Consider the following 21985-nt stretch of genomic DNA (forward strand, 5'->3'; position numbering starts at 1 on the left):
TCACGTGACTACCACACCGGCAGGGCCTGATCCGGGCGTGGGCGAATGATCTGCTCTGCCCCTACTCCAGTTGGGGTGACGTGTGTACCACACTGGCAGGCCGCTGGGCCTGACCCGCCAGTCTGTCACAGGTTTGCTTACCTTGCAAGCGCGGGTGGCAGCTCTGCCCTGCCGCTCCTACCACGCCCGTGTACCACTGGGTCGCGGGTCTGCCCACCTTGCGGGCGCGGGTGGCGGCTCCGCTCCGCCCCCTCTCCAATTGGGGTAACGTGGTCACCACGCTGGCGAGCCGCTGGGCCTGCTCCGGGTGCTGGCGGAGGCCCGGCTCCTCCCCTCTGGCTCGACGACAAATCGAGGAGACTCGGGTGTCTGTGCCTCACCCCCCCTACCAGGAGACCAACTGTTTCTGTCGCCGCTGGTATTGACGAAGTTCTCTCCTCCGCCACTTTCTGATGACATCAGATCTCTGCCATGTTGGTATCCTATGCGAATGGCAGCATTTCGTTCCCCTTGCCGGGCAACCAAAGCAATGGGTGAGTCCTGACCGGCCCTCAGCAGGACCCGGACCGAGAAGCAGTTTCTGTGGGCTCCTAGCCCTGGGCCAGGACAGTTCCGAGAGCCGGTACTCGGCCGCTCTGTGCTCGGTGTATGCTCCGATAAGAGTAGGCTCCAAGAAGCAGCCCCCGAGGGCTCAGTTCCTGAAGCCGGAACTCGGCCGCTTAGTGCTTGGTGTATGCTCTGATAGGAGCAGGGTCCAAGAAGCAGCCTCCGCAGGCTCCCCAGCCGTGGGCCAGGGTGGTTCCGGGAGCCGGAACTCGGCCGCCCCGCGCTCGATGTTCGCTCCGATAAGAGCAGGTTCTAAGAAGCACCCAGGCACTGAGCCCGAGCAATCTATCTGCAAGCCGCAGGCATATGGCAGCCTGAAATTACCTGTTCTATGGCTGAATGAGCTGCGGTCATTCGAACACAGGGATGGTGACCGGTAGTTCATTTTCATGTGGATCAATCTGATTCTTTCCTGGCTGTTAAAAACTTTTGTAGGGAGTCTCTGTCATTCATTCCAGTAGAATTAGTTAACCAATCTGCCACAGTGGCCTGTTCCAGATATCTACCAAATGCCCCTGGTAGGTAGAGAAGTCTCTCTATTCTAGTTGATGGCACCTTCACCAATTCCTGGACTTATATGAAATTTAGGAATTCCTCAGCTTATAGTCCCCTGTCAATTGTTATTTTTCTAAGAGATGTTTTATCCTAGATTTATGGGGTTTTACTCTATGCAGCTTGTTAGGATGGCCTTAGGCCTGAGCCTAAGCAACTCCATTTTAAAAACTCCCAGTTTGAAACCTGCAGTCTCACCAGGCACACCCACAGAGCCCTCCAGTATGGCCACAAACAAGTTACTTCCCCTCACCCCTGATAAACAAGAGTGAAGCCCTTGGCAGGCTGTCCTTGCCTGATAAGAGGAAAAGGTGAGAAGATCAGGGTGGAGACCACCAGACCAGATGTTTCTGACCCCAGGGTAAATGATGTCACTGAGAAATTCAGTGGTAGCTGATAAGAATTGAAAGGGGGGTCAAAAACCCTCAAAATACAGTATAAATAATGGAGCAAATGAACAGGAATTCAGCCAGCCAAAACAAGGATACACTCAAGCTGGAGAGCCTGATGAGGATCTGATATCCCATCACTTTTCATCATTTCCTGAGCCTCTGCTTGATCCTCACCACTCTCAAACTCTACTGCCTCATCTGGACCCTGGTGAGAGCCGCAACTTCTCCCTAGGACCCTCTCCTCAACCGGTGGTCCACTCCATGCCAGAAAAAACCTGCCTTGGTTCTGGACCTGATCACCATGGTTTGAGTGAGTGTGCATCTGCTGGACATAAAACCTAAGGCTTAAGACTTTTGAACTTAGCATGCAGAGGGAATGTCTGTCATTAGCCTGTCATGATTAAGTGTGTTTTGCAGTGCTTAGAATTCATCTAGAATTGTTTGCTGTGAATTGATTATGTCTATTGCAGTGCCTAGTCGTTTTCTTGATTAAGAACCTATAGAGTGAAACTGTATTGATTAATTTGAATGAATAAAGCATTGAAAGGGGCAGAAGCGCGTGGACATTCTTTATTTCTCCCCTCAACTGCATACTCGCAATTTTGTCCCCTTGCAACACACCTACAGAGGATATTTAGCCAGAAAAACAGCCCTTCATAAGTACCTAGAACTCCTTTTGTGTATAGTCCCTTTTACACAGTTTCACTTTCCATGGTTTGAATTACCTGTAATCACCCATACTCTCAAAGATTAAATGGAAAATTCCAGAAATAAAAAATTCATAAGTTTAACATAACATCTGTTACAGTATGTTTTTACAATTGTTCTATTTGAGTATTAGCTGTGGTTAATTTTTTTTATTGTGCCTAGTTTACAAATTAAATTTCATTATAGGTATGCATGCACAGGAAAAAAATGCATAGCACATGTCAAGTGTTGGGCTTTCCATGGTTTCAGAAATCCACAGGGGTCTTGAAATATATCTGTCACTGATAAGGGTACACTGCCGTTCTCTGCTCTGCATATTCTAGCGATCTTGAAACCTCTCCCTCCCCCCACTCAGCAGTACTCTGGCCTTTGCTTGGTTTCCCCATCTCTCCAATGCAGTCTGGGAATTGCCTGCAGGCATAAAATCTGGGATGTTTAGAGCTTGCCTGATTGTTTCCTTTGCCTCAGGGATCACCGTCCTGTGGTGAGTCTTATCCAGTATCTGAAACGAATCATCTAATATTTCCTTTAGTTTTCTAGTCACGCATACAGCAAGTCCAGACCATGATGTTTCCACATGGTCAGAAGCAGAATGCCCTCAAAGGTATTTTTTAATCTAGTACATTTTAAAAAAAAAATAATTCTAGAAAAAGACAAATTAAATTTCTATTTCTCATTTAAATGAGGACTTTAAAATTGTTTTTTTTCTCCTACTACTGTTCACCTTCCTCAACATTATTACTATTATTATCATTCAAAATCGGTTTGTAAAGTAAGATTTAAACCCGCTACAAGTTATGAAGAAGTAATTAAGTACATTATTCAATAAGTTCTTATAAAATGTTCACCTACTCCCATGTCTATTTCAGATATACAATTTCAAAAGTTCATAAATATTAATGTATCCAGATTCTCATAATCAATGGTACTGTTGATCTGAAGCCAAGAGGATATAGTTTGGAGTGTCCATACTATTTTACAAAAATGGTGCCATGTTATGTTTCTAGTCCTCTATCATGTGTAAAACTAGGGCATGTGGGTGTCTTCACTGAGGAATCAGATATGGGAAGGAAATGTATCATATGGTATGACAAATGCTACAACTGAAGTGCATAAACCATGTAGGGGGACATCAGCAGAGGAGATATCCCAATTCTCTGTTGATGAGAGAGATCTTTGCAAGATAGGCAGCCCACAAGGTGTAATGGAAAAACAAATGGACTTTTTTAGTCCCACATGACAGGGATGTGTAGTTCAGGAAGACAGAGAAATGAAATCAAAGGCATTGTGGCATGAGAGAGCATGGCAAGCCTGGTAGGCTGTTAGTAAATTAATATGACCAAAGTGTATATTTGGGAGTGAGTGGTGGCAGATGTGACAGGAATTATAGGCAAGAGGCCATGCAATTCAGGTCTTGTATTTCCTGTTAAGGATTCTGGATTTTACTACCTAAATAGAGAACACACCATGCAGGATGTGATGTATCAGAAGAACTTTCAGATTGGTACGTCAGTATTCTCAAGTTAGTTACGGTTTCCATTTTCTCATAAATGGAAAAATATGCTTAAAATAACACTAAAGTTTTGATCTTTTATTATTATTTTTTGAGGGGGGGTGTGGACAAGTGATTGAATTCAGGGGACAAGGGATTGAACTCAACCACTGAACCACATCTCCAGCTCTATTTTGTAAATTTTATTAAGAGACAACATCTCACTGAGTTGCTTAGTGCCTCACTTTCGCTGAGTTGGGCTTTGAACTTGCAATCCTCCTGCCTCAGCCTCCTGAGCCACTAGGATTATAGGCATGCGCCACTGCACCCAGCTATTATTCTGACTCTATCTACATTTCACACTTTAAGTTAACAAGATGGTGTAAAAGTACAGTCTAGCAGACATCTTTATACAAAGTTGACTTACATGCAGTTTTACCATAAGCATCACAAAGTACAGAGGGACAGTAGAACAGATTTAGATGACAGAATTTCCTAGAATATAAATGCCTGGAGAACTGGGATAAGTCTGCCTATGGCCACCATGATCTTGATCAAATATTAAGATACTTTTAATCTTCTTGTTTTTATTCCATTGGTAATATCACAGATTCTATAGGTCTGATAGCAGATTGTTTTTCTTATAAATGAAATATTTTATCCCTTACAATTTTTGGCTGCACTTTCTAATTTCTAATGTTAGATGTATAATCAGCAACTATTTGGGGGCATGACAAATAACCAAACTACTTAGTGGCTTAACACCAAAACTATCAGCTCAGAGTCTGCAGGTCAACTGCAAAATCATTTTGGCCTGAGAAAATATGAATTATTATCAGTGGTGCTCGGTGTGCTAGTGTATGTATCAATGGTTAGCTGTGGATCAGGTCTTGCTAGGTATTCTGATACTGCCCAAGCACCCTCACGCACTGAAAGCCTTTGCTAAGAAAACTGGATTCTGACTCACTCTTGCATCTTAAGGAAAGTCTTATTCTCAGGGCACAGTGAGGATCCAAGAGATCAACAGAAGTTTGCAAGGCCTCACAAGGTCCAGTAGCATGATGTCACATCTGCTCCATTCTTTTAGACAAATTAAGACCTAGACTAGTGGAACAGACGCTTTTTAATAGGAGAAATTGCAAATTCACATTGTAAAAGGGTTTGAATACAGAAAGTAGAATAAGTGTTTTTTTCTTTTTTTGCAGTCTATCAAAAGGATTATTTTATTTTTTTAAAGATACAAATATATGGCTTTGCATCTATTATAGGTATGGAACATAAAAAATAGATTTATAGTCTTCTTTAATATATCACTTTTTCCCTCAACTGATGACAACAGCAATAATGTTTTGAAGACTCTGAGCACCTCATAAAGTATAAAGTTAGACTGACTCTTTATTTCTTTGCTCCCTGCAGGCAATGAGATAGACTGTGTTTTCTTCTCATAATTATAATGCAATTTACTGAGATTGTTTTCCATCCCAAACCTTCTCACTCTTTAAACATGGTCAGATGCCAATTAATTATCTTAATCTTTCTTTCCCTTTACATCAAACTGAGTTCTAAATTGACATCCTTTTTAGCTGGATGGTTGGAGCTATTCCCTCAGAAAATAAGGCTCGGGTTAATCTAAGTCACTTGATTGCTCTTTTCTCCAATAATCCAGATGGCTTTATTCTGTATTCCTCTGGTAAAATGAAGGTTTGCTTACTGGCCATGGAGGGACAGCAATATCAAGATTAACTCATTTTGAGTTTTATAGGTTTTATGTGATAATTATGCTTCTATCAATTAGTGTTTCTAGCCAACCAGATCTGTCTCCTCAAAGTTATAAAGTCAGTTAGCCAAAGCATTGTGATCTATCATATTTGTCTGAAGAACCTACTCTCTTATTCATTATTTGTTCAACTAGGTTTGAAAAAAGGTTTTAAGGGCTAGTCTACTATTCACTATTTATATTGAGACCTATCAGTCACCCCACCAGAGAATCATGATTTTACTATAGAATTTGCATTTATACATGCAGCTTTAATCTAAACAAAATTCATCTAAGCAAATTGGTAAAGCACTAACATTTCTTTGCTTTCCTAGATAAAGCAAATTATTTGAGAAGACTTTTGTGATTTAAGAATTAAAATATGGTATATTTTAAGTTGTAGCCTCAGAAAACTGAACTTCAAATAATATGGAGAACATTTATCAATTAGATAAAATAGATATAAAATAGGAATATTATCTTTCTAGTGTCTTCTAGAAACCTTGATGGACATGTGGGAGATTTTAGGAGCAAATTAAAGAAAGAAAAAAAAAAAAAAAATATATATATATATATATATATATATATATATATATATATATATATTAGAATGTTGATTTCTGCATTGAATTCATCAATATTTATTGAGAACATACTAAGAACTAGGAATTGTGCCATGAACATAAAATTTAAATTCCTTGCTCCCAGGATGATTAAATTTTAGTAGTGGTTTGGGAAATGCAGGAAAACAAACAACTATGTCAACTCAAAAAGCAATAAGTGATATGTAATAAATAAAGCAGAAAAAAATATAGTTTCTGTACTTAGGTAGGGTGGCCTAGGAAAGTGACAACTAACCAGAGATCTAGAGGAAGTAAGGAAACAAACAATGTGGATATCTGGAGAAGATTTATACAATAATTTATAATTCTTGATATAGTTACAAGTTTTTGAGATCATGAGAAATAGGGCAGAAACTGAGACATATTGAAATCCCTAATCTCAACCAACACATTTTTTTGCTAGGGCAGGTTTTTCAGGTCTTTGTCTTTCCCGTCTCATTTGACTATTACTGTGAAGCCAAATACCCAAACTTTCTGAATTGAAAAGAGAGACTATATATTTAAATTAATGCATTCATAGGTTGACCATTCCTGCTTGGCTCTGATATGCAGCTCTTTTGATGTCAGCAGGATACACAGGGTTAGAGAGGTGGCTCTCTTGATCTTTGGTGGACTCTTAGAGATCCATGAGTCCTCAACCAGGAGCACTGAGCTCTCATCATTTAGCAACTAACTCACAGTGTATTCACTGATAGAGGCAAGAGAGAGAACAGAAGCAGGCAAGGGCATTTGAGATTCAGATTCTTTCATGGTGTTATTTGCATTTGGTTCCATTAAAGTCATAAGTTGAGCACAGCTTGAAGAGGTAAGAAAATGGGCGCTCTTTCTGAGGATACAAGCTATCAACTCTATAAAAACAACAACAACAAGTATATATAGGGAGGGAAATGGTTATAAATATTTTTTCAATCTACCAACACTTTATTTTGTTTTCTTGTTTGTTGTTTTGTTTTTTATTTAAATAGGGTCACAATACCTACCTCTTGGAGTTTTAACAGAAATAATGTGATAAAAACAATTAGTTTATAATTTTATCTCAAAAGCAAAACAACTCAGCCTCAAAGAAGAATGAAATTATGGCATTTGTTGGTAAATGAATAGAGCTAGAGAATATCATGCTAAGTGAAATAAGTCAATCGCCCCAAATCAAAAACAGAATATTTTCTTTGATATGTAGATGCTAATTCACAATGGAGGGGAGTATGGAGGAATAGAGTTACTTTAGATTAGCTAGAGGGGAGTGAAAAGAGGGGAGGGGATATGGGGATAGGAATCAGACATTGTTACCATATGTACATATGTTAGTGTACAACCAGTGTAATTCTACATCATGTACACCAGAAGAATGAGAAATTATACTCCATTCTATATGATGTATCAAAGTGCATACTATTATCATGTATAACTATTAAAACAAATTTTAAAAACTTTTAAAAATAAAACAAAATAAAGAAGGGTAATTTGTTTATTTTCAGTTATTGCTTTAGAAGGTCACTTTGGGATATTTCTGGAATTCTCTTCAGTGAGAATTAGTATTATGATTCTGAGATCAGAAGGTTGAGAAAATAATGGCATACATACTTGAAAAGTTGTTCATGTTTGTTTATTTAGATATTAATAGGAGATTAATAGTACCAAACTCTATCACCTAAAAGAAAATTGAATAATTGGCGTATTTCTGGATTATCTTATCACATTACAAACATTCACTACTATTTATTGATTTTAATATGATTTAAATGATTAATATTATTAATCTGATTCAATGGATAATTATCAAGTACCTATTTTTATGCATCCTGAAGAAGCTGAATAATAAACCTGTGAGCAAACAGACTTAGCCTAGTGAATATGAAGTTCAGAGCTCTGCCCTTCATATAACACTTCTTTTATTATTTTATTATGCTTTTTTCATAAATGTCACTTCACTTGATCCTCATAGTAACCATGCAATATATAAGCATTAGTATTCCCATGAAGAAAGTGAGGAAACTGAGGTTTTGAGAGGTGACCTGACATACTTCATTCTCTGCTGTGTTATGAGCATTGTCTCTTGAAAAACTGGCAATTGGTTGAGTAGAATTTCCTCTCTATTTCTTTTTTTTCCCTCTCTCTCTTACACACACACACACACACACACACACACACCAGTTATGTTGGAACAGTCACCATTGTACCCATGGGAAGTTTAGATGGAATTCTCAATTATTTTAGTTAATGTGAGTTTTAAGATGAGTCCTGGGAAGATTGTCCAGGGTCTTTGTCCCCCACTCTCTCTCTCCTTTTTTTTTTCTTTTTTTACTCTCAGATATTACTAAAAACAACAACAACACATTGATTTTCATTCTATTGGGAAATCCTGCTTTGTCATCTTTCCCTGGTGCTTTGAGACATTGTGCAAACTTCTGCTTCCTAATCTGACAAAACAGGAGACTAATTCCCCTTAAAAGTGTTAGTGGCAATCTACTCCATCAGTGGCTCACCAGAGCTCTGTCCATTGGAAGATTCCCTCTTGACTCTGTCCTTCAGAGCCCCAACCCTCACTGTGATATCTTAGTGCAGTATCAATCAATGTTCAGGTCACACCCACGTACCCAGCCAAGCCATTGGTGAATTGAGATCACTATTTCCTTATATCCCTTCAGTTGGTACTAGATAATTCCATGGAAGGCTACTGTATGAAATGAAAGAAAGATGTCAGTAACAGTGTTGAGTGACATGAGGGTCTAGGATGCCTTTTTGTAAAGTTCACTTATACTCTGTGGAGCTGATTTAAATGATATGTAGTTCTTATTGCAAATAGCAAGACCTTGCTCTAAATCTTGGAGTCATAATAAACACAACTCTTTTCCCCCAAAGTAGGCATATGTAAGCCCTAATTCCCAGTATGAATGTGTTTGAAAGTATAGCTTTCAGGGAGGTCATCAGGATGGGGTACTAATCCAAAAGGATTGGTATACTTATAAGAAAAGGAATAGACAAAACTTTTTTCTCTCTCACTCTTTCAATATCACTCCTTCTCTGTGTTTGTGTGTGTTTATCTATCTTTTCCCTGCAAAAACACACACACACACACACACACACATACATACACACACACAAATATTCACATGAGGGCATGGAATTAAGGTGACCATCTGTAAACTAGGAAGAGACGCTTCACCAGAAATCAAACTTGACAGCACCTTGATATTGAAATCTAGTCTTAGAAAAGTAAGCAAACAAATTTCTGTTATGTGGGTCTCCCAAATTGCATTGTTTTGCTTGGCAGACCATGAGTACTGACTAATACAAGTGTATTCCATTGTAACTTACTTATTAAGGCAAGTCAAGAAATGCAGTATCTTTTCCTACTATATATGCAACCTCAAAGTCTGGCTTTACAAAGTGGTAAATGACCTCTAAAATACTAAGTTGAGGTGCCATATTGGAGGATGGTATTCTGTGAGTCTAGGTGCTGTCCTTCACCATGCAATATGTACTTTAAGCCAATGGTCATAAAACGGTGCAACATGTGTAACAGTTACAATATAGAGGCTCACAGAAAAAGAAGTAAACCAGCACACTATCAATTCCAGTTATTCAGTTAAGTAATGTAATCTTCTTATGTGACAATTCTAGGTTCTACAGATATTCTACAGTCCTATTTACAGAAAATGATAGAGTTCCACCAAACCTAAAGATATGATAATAGCCAGATGTTCACTTTCAACTTGTCTTTTTTTTTTTTTTGGTACTGGGGGTTGAACTCAGGGCCACTTGACCACGGAGCCACATCCCCAGCCCTATTTTGTATTCTATTTAGAGACAGGGTCTCACTGAGTTGCTTAGTGCCTTGCCATTGCTGAAGCTGGCTTTGAACTTGCCTCAGCCTCCAGAGCCACTGGGATTTCAGATATGCGCCACTGTGCCTGGCTGATCTTTTGAAGTGAATAGAGCTGAGTGCAAAGAACGTAGTTACCAAACAGGTGGGGGAAAATATTCCTGATCATTACAAGGAAGGTAAACCTGCAGATACATTACAGAAGTGCCAACAATATCATGAGAGACTATGCATTTACCCAGCAATTGCAATTGGTAGAAAGAAAGGGACTTGAATATGGTAAACAACTGGAACTAAGAAATGCAAGGAATAAATACAGATAGTGTGTGAGTCCTGCCAAGATGTCCTTCAATGGGTCCAATCAATGCATGCCCCTCATTTCTGTGCATGATAGTTGCACTGAATCATGATTGTACTCTCCTCTGGGGCATTGCCTTGAATGATGTAAGTCTTCTATACCAGAAGGCTAAGGCTTATCTTCAGGAGTGGCCTGTATCCAGATACTAACTGATAGAAACTACACATAGTAAGACCAAATTGTGGTGCTATTCATGCCTTAGAATCTCATGGGGTCATTGGCTTTAGCTGAACCTATATATTTATGTACAAAATCAGGGTTACAATTTTTTTCTGTCCTTTTCATCTGTCTTGGTATTCTATTTCACCTTCTATGAGTTCCTTTGGGGGCCTCCCTAAATTAATTATGTATACAAGAATCCTATCTTAGATTCTACTTTTAGAGAATTTGACCTAAGACAGGTGTTGGGACTATGGACTGGTGTGTGTAAAAGCCTCTCTCATCAAGTAGAATTTTTATGTGCATTTGCTTAAGTAACTCTTCGTACTAGATCTTTGATGGTAATTTGTAAGTGTTAGGGAGATGACAAATTAAAAGAAGTACTACTATATTCATATTGAGAGAATTTAAAGAAATACATGAATAAAAGTAATGAAAGTTTGGGTTAAGAATACTTCCCCCCCGAATCAGTTTAAAAATTATCATAGAATTATCCTTCTTTAGAAGATAAAAATCTGGCTGTTGCAAATCTTTCTATTTTTGCATGTGAATTTGTGGATCGGACAAGACATTTTATGAGAGAGGCAGTAAATATATTTAAATTTGAACCTACAGTTAATCAAACTCAGCAAAAATACAATTTAGTTAAATATACTACTGTGCTGCATCCTCAAGTTGCTAGCCCTACTCTGCAATGACTCAAACCAACTTCTATTTCTATATGTCGTTTTTGTGGACTATAAAGGTACATGGCAAAAATATCTATAGTTGAAAGAGCATTTAGGAAGAGCTGCACCTTTGTTTTTCATTGGCTTCTGACAAGACCCTGGATTTTAAAGATGGAACAGGAAATTGACTTGCTTTGACCTGAGGGTTTCCATCCAGACAGCCCTGACCCCATAATCCATGCTTCAGCATCACATCATCCCATCTCCTAAGGAACTGGGAAAACTGCTTGCTTTCTTGGGAGTTTACTAGGCATTTAGGAAGTGCTGTAGGAGAGTGATTTCAGGCTTGGAGGACTTTTCTATTTCAAGCAAAGGGCAAATTTGCTATAGAGGCTCCAGCTCTATATGAAGCTTAGAGGGGAGTGAGTTCTCACCCAAGGAGCAGCTACCTGTTTTCCAACCATCTTTGTTCCAGTGGAAGCCCATCAGGCTAGGTGGAATGGAAAACCAGGTCCTACATGGAACCCTGAGTTTTCAGGGTTAAGCACTTTTCACAGACCAACAACTTCAGAAATGTTAATGTTCAGGAGAATAAAACCTAGCTTGGAATCTGGATTCTGCAGCATAGAAAATATCTGACCTGTCTTTGGGTCAACACTTGAGTTCTCTTGAGGCACCCTGAGCTTTGATCTCCAGCTACTCCTTGCAAGAGCAGTTACAGGTCTGTGGAAAGTTATTTTCCTAATGGTCCCTTAGCCTTGGGTCACAAATTATAATTGGTTCTCTCTTTTTTTTTTTCTCTTTGCAGAGCAGTTGTGAAAGGCCCAGGTACCTAAAAAGACCCTGGACCTTGACTCTTTTCTCTCTAAAAACCTCTTCCATACACTTCTATTTCCCTTAGTCCTTCCTGTATTTCCAGGTAGACCATGTTCCAGCTGCCAGCCTGGCATCCATGCTTTGTTAGATGCCACTTCCAACTAGGTCCGGTCCTATGTGCCTTTTCTCTTTCCTGGCTTAGATCCACATGGCTGTGCCTGGCCTTGCCCTTGGGCGAGCCTCTTACCTGTGTTTGGCTCAGCTCATTTAGGCTCTGTCATACTACATCTTCAGGCAACTATATGCCCTTTCCTGGGGATGGAACCAGGATGAGAACTGGGAGGTGGACATAGAATCATCTCTGCTGATGGTCTGGCTTGAAGGTGGGGTAGAGCAGGGCCCAGTCAGTTATGCAGATCCTCAGACCTGTGCCCACCCAGGGACATGCTGTTACAACCCCCTGTGCCCGCTGTGCCTCCTTGTTTCTAGGAGACTCAAACCATTTCCTAGCTGGCATTCAATCTGCCAGTCTGTCCATGGTAACTGAGTGAACCATAATAATAAAGGGAAGGACAAAAGAAAAGTCCCAACCCATCTTAATCTAAATGGACAGTGTCTAGTTATGTACTCCAATAGTTATATAAGTACCTGTCTCATATGTTTATTTCACATATCAATGAGAAACAGTGGGAAGAAGGAAGAACTAGAGAGAGAAATAGGGGCTTATGTTTGGAACATTATTGTGTACGTGGCTCAAACAAACAAAATTTATTACTTTTTCAGTCTGGTTGATAAATCCAGTACAAAACAAGGTACAAAACAACCTAAGTCACACAGCTGGCAGCCTGTGTTGACCACCAGCCTGGAATGCAGCTGAGGAATCAACCACTGCCTTCATTTTTCTATGTGCCTCTCGGCATGGCTGCTTGGGCTCTCTCACAGCATGGAGGCTCAGGACCGTCAGACTTCTTTCTAGGAAACTAGTTTTATATACAGTGTAAAGGCAGAATCTTTTAAAATCATCTTAAGATTTAATTCTACAATTCATATCAGGCCAGTTTCCCCACATTCTATTGGTTGAAACAGGCCATGTTAAAGCCTCCCATGGTTAAGAGCTGATGGTTGAAGTCTCCCAGGGTTACCATAGCCTATGTCTGAAGCACCCTAGTTTCAAGAGGACTCCATAAGAACATGCAAGTTTAGAGATGCATTATTGGAAGCCACAGACATAACATTCTACCATCAACTAACTCCCCCAAATGCAAAACTAATGTTCGAATGATGTTTCTGGGCTTAGAGCCCAGGTCTCTCCCTTTTCTTTTGAGAATGATTTGATGCCTCTAGCCCTGGAATAGAATCTCCCCATAACCAGAGAACCTGAGTAAAAACAACTATCATCCACCAAAGCTGAAAAATAGTTACACTCTTTATCATAATAATGCAAGAACACAGGTATGTTTGTCTTTGCTGAGAGCAACCCTCTGATCTTCATGGTTGAGTCAGTGAGGGAATAAAGATCACTATTATAGTCTGAATATGAGGTGCTCCCCAAAAGCTCATTTACAAAACAATGCAAGAACCCATGTTCAGAGGTGAAATGATTAGATTATGGGAGCTATCACCTAATTGGTGAATTAATCTACTTAAGTGGTGACATGGTTTGTAGGCAGGCAGGGTATGGTTAGAGGAAGGAGATCACTGGTGACAAGGTTTGGGGGTTCATATTTTGTCCCTGGAATCTCACTGTCTCTCTGCTTTCTGGCTGTCATGAATTGTGCCGCATTCCTCTATAATATTCTGGCTCTCCTTGGCCCCAGAGCTATAGAATCAGCTGACCAGGGGCTGAACCACTGAAACCATGAGCCAAAATAAACTTTCCCTTTTCTAAGTTGTTCTTTTCAAGTCTTTTGCTCTCAGCATCAAAAAGCTAACTAATACCATCCCTTAGATAACTAAGGGCGGGGGCGGGAAGAAAGAAAACAGTGATAAAGTATCTACTTTCATGACATCTTGCCAAAAATTATTCAGAGTTGTTCCCATCATTATAAAAGGGGTTTAAATCAGGGGAAATTCTCTGAATACATTAGAACATACACTTGAAAGAATTAATCACAACTGTGCAAAGTAACGTTCTCTCCAACATACAGCACTAGCATCACCCTTGAGGAACCTCCACGACATGAGCTCTTAGCAGAATGAATGCCAACTGCTTTCCTCTCTCTGCCATCTCCGCCTTTTGTGCTATTCTGTGCCTGCCTGGAATGCAATCCTAATTTAATACCATTGTTCTGATGGTGATCTAGACATTGAAAACAGCCCCTCATGTTACCCTGTAATAGATATTAAAAAGGGTTGCATCTCCACTTTTAGAAGTGTTCATCTCCTTTTCATGTTTTGCTTGGACCTCACGTATTTCCTATCTTATATTATAAAAAGAACAAATTTGATCCTTTTTCTCTAGGGTGCTACGTTATCATTCCACACAGCAGTTCCTGCAGGTTTGCCTACCTCTTGACTTCCTTAAATTAGGGAGGGGAGGAAGAATGGAAGCACATTTGGTATCTCAGTGTGGTCTGTTCTTTATTAGCGTCCTCTCAACAGGTCTGTACAAAAAAAAAAAAAGAGAGAGAGAGCGCTGAGTCTACAGCCTCACTATTCAGGGGAAACTGCCAGCAGTTTCTTACCTCCCTGGTTATTTTTGCAAAGTTGTAAGCATTTAGCTTTGACTTTCCCCCTGTGACTATTTAGTTCCTCCCTGAGTGCAAAGCCTTCAGTGTGCTCAGAGGGCCTGAGACTTGGTCTTCTGGAAGCACGACGTATTTGTACAGTTCTCTCACTGAAAGGCTTAGAGATTCATTATTAGCTGTACCTCTGGGAGATCTGCCCTCTTCTGGGCCCCTGCAGATTCTTGTTCTAACTCACTGGACAAAATTGCTTCAAGCTGATATTCCTGCATCCCAAGGGGTGGTGAGAAACTTCTCTTTATAAACATCGGGGGTTTTGTCTTCTTCTTTTTTTTTTTTTTTTAAGCAGTAGGTTGGAATTATTTGAGAACATAGGTACAGACCATTCTTGCTGGTGATTATCAGTCTTGTTAATAATTTTTTAATGACATGGTAGGGTTTCACTCAATTAAAGTACTGCTCTTTTTGCAGAAAATCATAGCAACAATGGTCTTAATTTCCATCAAGTAACTTTTACTCATCTATTCACACTCTAGCATGCCAGTTATCATGCTAAATATGTTAATACTTTATCTACCTTATATGAATGCTCAAAGTTAGGAGCTGCATTATTCTTATTTTATTATCAGAAAGCTTTAATAATTTTCCATGGTTGCAGAGCTAAGTGGCAGAACAAATGCTCTGTGGAAAGTATGAATTGAATGCCAAGTGGGACATTTGGTTCACACAAAATTGTCATCCAAGGCCATTTTTTTATTGATTTTATTATTATTTTTTTTTAATACAGGACAGCAGTGGAATGCATTACAATTCTTATTATACATATAGAGCACAATTTTTCGTATCTCTGTATATAAGGTATGTTCACGCCAATTTATCCCATTATACATGTCCTTTTTTTCCATTATAATTCTTAATACACATATATGCCACAATTTTTCATATCTCTGTATATAAAGTATGTTGATACCCAATTCAAGTCTTCATACATGTACTTTGTATAATGATCTCCATCACATTCCGCCATCCTTGCTAATCCCCTACTCCCCCCCTTCCCTCCCACCCCTCTTCCCTATCTAGAATTCATCTAATCCTCCCATGCTCTCCCTCCTACCCCACTATGAGTCATCCCCCTTATATCAGAGAAAACATTCAGCATTTTTTTTTTTTTGGGATTGGTTAACTTCACTTAGCATTATCTTCTCCAACGCCATCCATTTATCTGCACATGCCATGATTTTATAGTCTTTTAATGCTGAGTAAAATTCCATTGTGTATATATGCCACATTTTTTTTTATCCATTCATCCAATGAAGGGCATCTAGGTTGGCTCCACAGTTTAGCTATTGTGAATTGTGCTGCTATAAACATTGATGTGGCTATGTCCCTGGAGTGTGCTATTTTTAAGTCCTTTGGGTATAGTCCGAGGAGAGGAATAGCTGGGTCAAATGGTGGTTCCATTTATGGATGTTGATTTTATATCCAGATTTCCAAGGAATCGCCATACTGTTTTCCAAATTGGCTGCACCAATTTGCAGTCCCACCAGCAATGTATGAGTGTACCTTTTTTCCCCACATCCTCGCCAACACTTATTATTGTTTGTCTTCATAATAGCTGCCATTCTGACTGGAGTGAGATGATATCTTAGAGTAGTTTTGATTTCCATTTCTCTGATTGCTAGAGATGATGAGCATTTTTTCATATATTTGTTGATCAATTGCATATCCTCTTCTGAGAAGTGTCTGTTCCGATCCTTGGTCCATTTGTTGATTTTTCGGTGTTTAGCTTTTTTGAGTTCTTTATATACCCTAGAGATTAGTGCTCTATCTGATGTGTGAGGGGTAAAAATTTGCTCCCAGGATGCAGCTCTCTGTTTACTACACAGATTGTTTCTTTTGCTGAAAAAAAAAAAAAAGCTTTTTAGTTTGATTCTATCCCATTTATTGATTCTTTGTTTTAATTCTTGTGCTATAGGAGTCTTATTAAGGAAGTTGGGGCCTAATCCCACATGATGAAGATTAGGGCCTACTTTTTCTTCTATTAGACGCAGAGTCTCTGGTTTAAATCTTAGGTCCTTGATCCACTTTGAGTTAAGTTTTGTGCATGGTGAGAGATAAGGGGTTTAATTTCATTTTGTTGCATGTGGATTTCCAGTTTTCCCAGCACCATTTGTTGAAAATGCTATCTTTTCTCCAGTGCATGTTTTTGGCATCTTTGTCTAATATAAGTAGTTGTGATTTTGTGGGTTATTTTCTGTAACCTCTATTCTGTACCATTGGTCTACTGGCCTGTTTTGGTGCCAGTACCATGCTGTTTTTGTTACTATTGCTCTATAGTATAGCGTAAGGTCTGGTATAGCAATACCACCTGCTTCACTCTTCCTGCTTAGAATTCCTTTAGCTATTCTGGGACTCTTATTTGTCCAGATGAATTTCCTGATTGCTTTTTCTATTTCTATGAGGAATTCCATTGGGATTTTGATCAGAATTGCATTAAACCTGTATAGTGCTTTTGGTAGTATGGTCATTTTGATAATATTAATTCTGCCTGTCCATGAGCATATTCGATCTTTCCATTTTCTAAGGTCTTCTTTGATTTCTCGCTTTAGGGTTCTGTAGTTTTCATTGTATAGCTCTTTCACCTTTTTCGTTAAGTTGACTCCCAAGTATCTTATTTTTTTTGAGGTTATTGTGAATGGGGAAGTTTTCCTCATTTCCTTCTCACAGGATTTGTCACTGATATACAGCAATGCCTTTGATTTATGGGTATTGATTTTATATCCTGCTACTTTGCTGAATTCATTTACTAGTTCTAGAAGTTTTCTGGTGGAGTCTTTTGGGTCTTCTAGGTATAGAATTATATTGTCAGTAAATAGTACTAATTCAAGTTCTTTTCCTATACTTATTCTTTAATTTCTTTTGTCTGTCTAATTGCTCTGGCCAGTGTTTCAAGAACCATGTTGAATAGAAGTGGTGAAAAAGGGCATCCCTGTCTTATTCCAGATTTTAGAGGGAATGCCTTCAACTTTTCTCCCTGTAGAATGATGTTGGCCTGAGGCAAATCGTAGATAGCCTTTACAATGTTAGATATGTTCCTGTTATCCCTAGTTTTTCTAGTGTTTTCAACATAAAGGGGTGCTGTATTTTGTCAAATGCTTTTTCTGTGTCTATCAAGATGAGAGATGATCATATGATTCTTATCTTTAAGTCTATTTTTGATTTCTATATGTTGAACCAGTCTTGCATCCCTGGGATGAATCCCAATTGATCTTGGTGCACAATCTCTTTGATTTTTTTTATTCAATTTGCCAGAATTTTATTGAGAATTTTTGCATCTACGTTCATTAGAGATATTGGTCTGAAGTTTTCTTTCTTTGGAGTGTCTTTGTCTGGTTTTGGAATCAGGGTGATATTGGCCTCATAAAATGAGTCTGAAATTACTGCCTCTTTTTCAATTTCCTGAAATAAATTGAAGAGTATTGGTATTAGTCCTTATTTAAAGGTCTTGTAGAACTCAGTTGTGTATCCTTCTAGTCCTGGGCTTTTCTTGGTTGGTAATCTTTTGATGGCTTCTTCTATTTTCTCACTTGATATTGGTCTGTTTAAGTTGTTTATATTTTTCTGACTCAACCTGGCAGATCATATGACTTAAGGAATTTATCGATGCCTTCACTGTCTTCTATTATATTAGAGTACAAGGTTGAGTTTTTAATTTGGTTTATTATTTCTTTCGTTTCAAGGATTTCTGTTTGGTTTTTTTGTATAACCTCTGTCTCCCTGTAGAGGTGATCTTTTACTTCTTGGATTTTTTTATGTAGCTCATTGTCAAAGTGCTCTTTCACTGCCTGCTTTCATTCTCTAATGTGTTCATTTTAATCATGTATATCCTGAAATCTTTCTCTGTAATTCTTTTTTTTTTTTCTGCTGTAGCTGTTCATTCTTCTAATGATGTGTTGTCTTGAACTGTTTGTGGTACTTTCTACCCTTGTCTTTTCATGTTGCTTGCATTTCTTTCTTTCCAGCTCTGTGGGACTGGTGTGTTATTGTTTTTACCCTATAGATTTGTAGTGCTCTTGTATGGTTTCAAGATCTCTCATTTGTGAGGAAGGACAATGTTAACAGATCCCAATGTCAGTAATACATCATCTATGTACAAATTATTGTTATTAAGACATTTATAGTTAGTCTCAATGTCCAGAAATGTTGGATTCAATTATTATTTAAAATAAAATCAGTAGTTTCATAAAAGGTGTACAGTTTCTGGTGGCAGACAGAGAACTGAGGTCAGGAGTAGGACGTTTTAGTAAGAGGAAAAGATGTGAGGGTTTGGGGTTAATATAACTTAGGAAATTTGGAGGAGAACTCTAATGAAGAATGTTAGAAGCAGGGGAATAGACAGGAGGTAATTTAGGGTAGACAAATACGTGGGAGAACAGTAGAGTACATAAAAACAAACACATGCATGTATTTAGAAAATTACATGAAGTAAAAACAGTAAAATTAAGAGGTTGAACAGGAAGAAAGGGAGGAAGAAAAAAGATAAAGAAAGAAAGAGAGAAAAGAGAGAGAGAAAAAAAAGGGGGGAGGCTTATGCAATTCCTCTATATTATATTATTCTGGTGACTCAGTTCTCAAAGTTCTATTTCATGCAAAGTTCTTCGTTTCACATATGTTGGGGTTGTGAGGGCCAGAGGACAGAAGGGTAGAGAAGAAAGAAAAAGGATAAAAAGGAAGAAGAAAAAAAAAAAAAGAATTCTGTTTCCTTCTTTTTTCTTCCAGTAGGTGGCGTTGTCTAATCCAAGCTTGAGTCTCTGCCCTCAGGGTGGTGTAGGTAACCAGTGTGAGAAGACTTGAGCCCCCAGTACCATCTCCCTCTCCTGCCTGAAGCTTACCTAATCTTGGTCTCTCTGAGTTGCTCCAGGTTTTTAGATCTCTCCCCTTTCTTGCTAATCAGGTCCCAACTGCGGGACCTCTCGCCCACAGGCTTGCACCAGGTGGGCAGCGCCCTGGCCGCGCTGGGCTCCTGTTCAAACTGGGAGCGGGTTTTGTGCTGGATAGTCCCTGTGCCCAGTTATTGCAGCTGCGGGGAGGGGGAGTTGGAAACCAGGTACCTGTTCAGTTGTAGATCTGCACTGATAACCACGCCCACCAAAAATGGTGAGAAAGGTTTTCCAAGATGGAGTCGGTCTGCTTCCAGCATCCTGTGCCTGGTGAACTGGAGGGAGCTGGGATGTCCTTGTGCTAGAACGCAGGTGGGTGACCTGCGTGGGAGCAGAGCATAATCTGGATTCTGCAGCTTTGCAGATGTGCTGATTTGGTGTTTCTGCTCCACCGCTTGAGAGCCATGCGTGTGCTCCAACACCGGGCTTTGGGTTGGAGTCTTACAGGAACACAGAGGTTCTGATTTCTGTGTAGGTGTTCCCTGCTCTGGTGGATTCTGCAAAAATCCGTTGCATAGGGGTCCTGTCCCATGCTCTGAGATATTGTATTCCGTCTAGGAGAGACCCCATGGAGAAGCTGTCTGACTGCTTTCTCAGATTCATGCACAGAGCAGCCAGAAAAGGTGTCTCCTCTACTCAGCCATCTTGGATCCTCCCAGAGCAAATTTCTTAAAATGTTAAAGTTAACATCCTTGTGAAAAATTGTCTCTGCGACTCCACCCCTGCCACTGCCCCCCCCCCCTTTCTTTACAGGATGTAAAATGGCAGTTGGAGAGGAGAGCTCGAGTATTGCAGCTTTGGCCAATCCCTTGTCACTGACAAAATGGCCCTGAACATTGATGTTCCCCTCCTGTAGCCCCTCCGAGCCCATGGATCCCAAGGCCAGTTTTAATGTGGCATGTGTTGTATTGACATCTCTACTTGGGCATTGCTGCATAAAAAGGAAGCCCATAACTTTCATGATGACTGTGCATGTATACACTGCTTAAAATTATGGAATTGAATTTAGGATTGTGGTTTTGTTAAGTGCCCTTTCAAATGTCCACAGTGTGTTCATAAGGGAAGTCTATCCAAGAGTATATTTGAAACATGTAAATTAAAAAAGAAAATGAAAGATGCTGTCAAGGAGGAACTTTAGTGGTACTGTATGGAAAGTACCTGAGGTTCAGGTTTATGCATGAGGGATCCTTCTTTGGCTATGACTTTGAAAGGCAATTTCTTAAACAGGCAAGTAATGAAAATCTCCCAACAAAAGATAGAATTGATGATGTTGCTGAATAGTGATGACTCTAGTTAGATGGAACAGAGACAGCAACAAATAGATTTTTCCTAGTAATTAGTATACTTTATGAAGTAAGAGTAGATTGAAGAAAGTAAACCTTTCAGATATAGGATAAAATGGTTACTTTGTGTGTGTGCATATGTGTGTGTGTATGTGTGTGTGTTCACTGGGAATTGAACCCAGGGCTTTGTGAATGCTAAGCTTCTGTTCTGCAGGTGAAATAAATTCCCAGGTCAATCTGACAAGATCTATCCAATAAAGAGGGGCATGCTTTACAAAGAATATTAGTTATAGCAAGATGAACAGAACTTTCATATCAAAAAAACATTTTTAAAAAAAATTTCGTTATACAAGATAATTGATTTTCACTCATCTTTTTTTTTTTAAGAAAATCAATTTGGTATCATAACCATAATCAACACTATTTATACTTTTTTCTCAAAAACTTTTTACATTTATTTTAGAATACTATATTTATTTAGTTTTTATTTTATACACTATGATTATCAGTCTTAATCAATTTTTATTGTTATAAAATTCTGTTATGGAATTATATTATACATTCATAGATGATAAATTAGTCTCATCCTTGCTAAATAATATAATCAAAATTCTAATATTCAGATTGGGCAAAATCATTTGCAACATCTTTCATCTAAAAGTAATCTGTATTTTTGATATTGACTACTGCTGTTTGGGTACAACAGGGATTATTAAAACTACTGCTCCTCATTTCTATTTTTCACTAGATAACAATGATGATTACTTAGAATATGATGATGGCCCATTTTGCCATCATCCTTGTTTCGGAAATCCTTCAACATTCTTACTACCATCCTGGGTGAACCCCAGAAGATAAGGGGTGGAGAGTGGGAAGGGGAAGTGAGAATTGGAATAGCATGAAATTCTCAAATCCACAGATCCATCTAGATAGTTTTCCTTACTACTTTTTCTGTTCTTACTGTGAAGATGCTCAGCACTTGAGATTCTTTTTCCATGTTTTTTTAAGTATCCAAAAATTAATATCTTAAAAACTGAGAGATTTCATCAATATTTTTTTCTTATCATGTACACTGTATAAGTGCATTTTCTAAACATTGCTGGACCTCCTAGCAAGTGTTAAAAA

Source organism: Marmota monax, unplaced genomic scaffold (assembly GCF_021218885.2).
Source record: "Marmota monax isolate L192 unplaced genomic scaffold, Marmota_monax_Labrador192_F-V1.1 WCK01_AAM20220418_F8-fsc00024, whole genome shotgun sequence".
Lineage (NCBI taxonomy): Eukaryota > Metazoa > Chordata > Mammalia > Rodentia > Sciuridae > Marmota > Marmota monax.